Genomic DNA, 5,450 nt, shown 5'->3' with positions numbered 1-5,450 from the left:
ATCTGCAAATAAAACTATTTGTATTTCCAAATTTATAATGTAATCGTAATTTACAAAGAGTATTGTACCATTGGCTCTTCAATTTTATCATTTTGTACCTGAAAGCCGCTTGTGTTGATGAGCGTTACTGAACGTAGTCCAGTTTCGTGGTTACTAGACAAAACACGTTGAAAAGAGCCTTATCTGTAAAAAATAACGCCAATTAATTATAACCTTATGTTCAACGATTGTAAAGTACATATTAAATACCTGCTTCTTCAATGATGCGCTTAGCTAAACATTCTCAATTCCATGCTACCTTCGTTAAAAAATTTTACTTCTTCCGCTAAGCCTATCGTTTCAATTCCCACGACAGCAGCAATAACCCCCATTGCAGTTTCAGCAAAATTCACTTGACAAATTATATTAAAAATGTCGGAAAATTTTAACCGGAAGTTGGGAATTAAAAACAAGTAATACGTCACACTAAAGCAACCCTTCAATTGGCCAAGCAAGAGGGGAAAGAAGAGGGAAATCGGTGAGCTCTCGTCGAATGCTAGGGCCGAAGTAAGTAGGCGGTTCCCTTCTTACTTGCGGGGTCATGCAGAATACGGCCGAAGATAAAGGGTAGAACCCGTTAGTTTTTTGTAATTTATTTAGTTTTTTCAGTCGTATATTCTTATCTATTAGGTTTAGCGTATTGGTTTTCAAGCTTAATAATTCATTTATTAACAACATATGTTGTTGGTCTGGTTTTCATCTCGGTCCTAATTTATTTTAAACGTTTTCTCGGCTGATTAAGATGTTTAATGCAGTTCATCAATTGGGTTCGTTTGTGTTTATTTATAAAGAACCCTAACTATTCCCTCTACGGTCATTTATTGATATACGTTTAGTCAAGTGGCTTTCTGTGCTTTGTGAATGGTAAGTTTTTCGCTTCTTGTTAATAAGTTTTTTGGTGGTGTGGATATTTGGATATCTACGATTCCTAATGCAGTCATTGATATCCTGGGTGTGCGAGTCATTATATGATATTGGAAATTGGACGGTTTTGGTCTTTTTCATGCGGTATGTGTCACAACGTCAACAGGATGGTTCCGACAGTCTACGAGTCGTCCACTACCAGATATCTACGGTATCTTGATCGGGCGAACGTTGAAATAAAATGAGCGTTAACTATGCGGCAAGTATTTCGTAAGCGACAAAAATACAAATACCCTCTGTAGATATTTCTTTCATTAAAATTGGCTTCGTATTATATTTAACTGCTAAACTTGTACCGTAAATAGGGTTAAAGTCAATTGTGCATTGTTTTAGTACGTCTAACTCACTGTTGTAACTACTTAATTTATAATATTCTGAATAAATTAATCTCGGTTATTTCGTCTCAATTATTTAAATTCAAATTAAAATTTTATACCGGGCGGGATTGAACCGGGATTACGTTATTAGTAAATAACTCTGAATTGGGGAGATATAACTTTGAGGGTCATCTCGAGAAATTAATACCGCTAGTTGTATTTTAATTTTGATTGTGTTGAGCTTTTGGGCGGTATTGTTGGCTTTAATTATCATTTTTTCGTGTGAAGTGGTTTAAAGAAGGTTTTCTGTGTTGTTATATCGTAAGCGATAAAAATACAAATACCCTCTGTAGATATTTCTTTTATTAAAGTTTGCTTCGTATTACATTTAACTGATAAAAATTTTCTGTAAATAGGGTTAAATTCAATTGTGCGTTGTTCTAGTTCGTCTAACTCACTGTTGTAACTACTTAATTTATAATATTCTGAACAAATTAATCTCGGTTGTTTCGTTTCAATTATTATAATTAAAATTAAAATTTTATACCGGGCGGGATTGAACCAGGATTACGTTATTAGTAAATAACTCTGAATTGGGGAGATACAACTTAGAGGGTCATCTCGAAAAATTAATACCACTAGGGACAATGCTTCCGAGGAGAGGTATATTATGGCTTGCCAACTTGTTTTAAATGCTTTCTTTAGTATTAACATATATTAAATTGTACTTTTTCCGTTTTAATAGGTTTCTTAATTATTAAAACGATAATACTAGACTTGCACATAAAAAACGTGATTTTGTAAATATTTAAATTTTTGGAATCAAGTTTGTAATTTAGTAGCAAGTAAGATATTATTGCACTTTGATTGATTGTCACTAAAACACATTTAATAACTAAAATAAAACAAATAAGTAACGAAATTACTAGATTTATGGTAAAGTATTAGCGATCCAATTTCTATTATCAAATATTTTCGCCAAGAAGACGAACATTTAAATTAATTTAGAAAATTTAAAGTGGAGGCCAAAATGAAATGTCCAAATAATTAATGAACCAAAAGTGATAGAACAAGATTTAAGATTTAAAGTCAACTTGATTATTTCGGAAATATATTTGTATATTTCTAAGCCATATTTTATTAAAGTTACAATCAATTGTTAAATTTAGAAAAGCTTAAAAAGAAAAGCGGCAATTTCATAAACTGGAAATTTTTACAATGCAAACCTGGAAATTTCTATAATTTGATGTATCATTAACCAATTTTAGCTAACTTCACCTTGTAATTGAGACCAACTAAAACCAGAATTTAATCAGAATTATTTTTGTATCACCTTAAATGCGTGTTAATTTTCGGAACCTAAAAATAATAAACTTTAAACGTTTAAGTCTGCCAAAAATTTGGTTTTCTCTCCTCCAGACCCGAGTGTTTCAGAGGCCCTGCCCCCTCCCCAATCTCAAGTGTCTCTTCCGATGGCGTCACTATGGTCGGTCTCACCCTCTCGGCCATTGTTACTAGACTTTAAATGTATTTCGATGAGATTGTCGCCCCTAGCTTCTGAGACTGACACCCAGTACTGTTTCATCTTGGGACGCTACTGGCCCCTGTGCGTCACTGGATATTTCATCATAGCTCTCTGTCTGCTTTACTTCCGCAGTTGGATCCTTTGCGCGATGCTGCGGAATAGTTTCGGTATCACAGATTGAAGAAAGAATGACTAGATTAAACCTTTTACGTCGATAATAATTTTCAAATTCAGTAGCTCCACCCAGCGCCTGAGGGCGAAGTAACGAACGGATATTTCGCGGCAGTGGTGTAACCAGGGGTACATAGGTGCTCTTAATACCTCAATGTTTTAAAGAAGATTTTTCAATGAAGTGTTGCGGAAAATAGTGGGATTTGCAACGGCAAAAATCATTTTCTAACAAGTTGGCGAGCCAAAATATACCTCTCCTCGGAAGAATGGTCCCTAGTGGTATTAATTTCTCGACACGACCCCCAAAGATATTTCCGCAATTCAGAGTTATTTACGAAAAACGTATTCACGGTTCAAACCCTGCCCGGTATAAAATTTTAATTTTAATTTAAATAATTGAGACGAAACAATCGAGTTTAATTTATTCAGAATATTATAAATTAAGTAGTTACAATAGCGAGTTAGACTTACTAAAACAATGCACAATTGAATTTAACCCTTTTTACAGTACATGTTTATCAGTTGAATATAATACTAAGCAAATTTTAATGAAAGAAATATCTACAGATGGCATTTGTATTTTTCTCGCTTTCGAAATACTTGCCGCATCTTTAACGCTCATTTTATTTCAACGCTCGTATACTTCCAGTTGACGTTGTGACAAATACCGCATGAAAAAGACCAATGCCGTCCAATTTCCAATATCATATAATGACTCGCACACCCAGGAAATCATTGACTGCGTTAGAAATCGTAGATATCCAAATATCCACACCAAATATATTTACAAGAAGCAAAAACCTTACCATCAACAAAGCACAGAGAGCCACTTGACCAACCGCCAGCTCTTAAAGCAATTAACGTTAAATTATCTCCTTTGAATTAACACAACTATATATAGGTCGTTAAAAATACCAGTAAATAAATAACAAAAAACTAACAGAGTGGACCACCCACAGGGTCTACCCTTTAACCCTCTTATCTCGGCTGACACTGCGCTAAAACAAGATTTAACCTTTAAAAAAACCAGATTAGGCCTTCATAAATTCATTAATAAAAAAAGACTTTATTACCTATTATGCTTACGATGCGTGTCTTAATTTCAGTGAACCTAAGGAGCTATCGGTGGTTCTGTGGTAGAGCGCTCGACTGCCAAGCCGAATGGTCTGGGTTCGAAACCTGGTTGGCGCATTTGTTTTTAATCAATAGAGAAACGCTAAATTAGAATTTCTTCGATGCAATAATTTCAATTTCAATTCTATTTCAATTAAACCAAAATTTCGTACTAATTTTCGGTCTAATTTTCAATAAGGCGTAACAAGTGTCGGTGGTTCTGTGGTAGAACGTCCGCCTGTCAAGCAGGAGGTCTCGGGTTCAAATCCCGCCCGATGCGATCGCAAATTGATACTAAAACGAATACCGTGTACAACTGGTGGAAACCCTGCCATTGGACGTTGAGAGGTAGCATTACACTCAGCACTCGGTCCGTCCCAAAGTCATTAAGAAGAAGTTGGAGAGAAAACGCCCATATAAACACAACAGACTCAACATGCACAACCATCAGAACACAAAAACAACTAACTCAACACTCACAACCGACGTATAAACACTACAAAAACGTAAAACACCAAACCGTCACGACGGTGAGCGAAAAAACACCATCCAGACCAAAACGCAAATGAATCCGCTAACGCTCACCGTCACACGGTGGTTTTGCCAACCCTTCGAGAAACTGCGAACGCAGAGATCTCGAGAAACTGCGTACGCAGTGATTACACTTTGCACCGAAAATGCGTTCGCAGGCCTGACAGACCCACAGACCCACAGACAGACACGGTGGTTGTATAACCCCTCCTAGGCGACTTTGTCCCCTCGAAGAGGTAAAAGTAGTGTTAAGTTGAATCCCAACGATTTCACAAAGTGGACTGAAGACTTGAATAAGGGAGGATTATTGATTCTGAAACCAAAAGCCTTCACTTCTCGTGGAGATTAATTACGAAGCTAAAAAACTATTCAAGATAGCAAACTGTGAAGATAAAGCAGAATTTTTTTACGTAATGCATCAAATAACGAAACCCAAATAAAAATTTCTTTGGATTGTGGGTTTCCAGTGGTGAACCAGTGACCATTTCATGACGCAAAATTTGTAAAGTGACAATGATCCGATTAAGAAAATAATTCACCGAAAAACTTAAAACCGAAATTCAGAAACTGTAGAAGAATTTACTGAAGGAAGCTTCCTCGCTTTTAAAGATTAAAGCAATAAAAGCTACCAGAAATGCCACCAAGATCCGAAGGATGAAACAAAGTTCCAAAAGTTTAGAAACCCTTGTTTACTAAAAATGTGAAAGTTCCTAAAATTACTTATCCTCGTTTTTATTTGTATTTATTGTAGCGTCAAAATTTAATTCAATTTTTTTTAATAAATAAAACCTTATTAAATATAAAATTACCATTTTATTCTGAAAATTGCA

The sequence above is a fragment of the Leiobunum rupestre genome, chromosome 2, assembly GCF_980474605.1.
Source record: "Leiobunum rupestre chromosome 2, qqLeiRupe1.1.hap1, whole genome shotgun sequence".
NCBI lineage: Eukaryota > Metazoa > Arthropoda > Arachnida > Opiliones > Sclerosomatidae > Leiobunum > Leiobunum rupestre.
Note: the sequence above shows the minus strand (reverse complement) of the source record.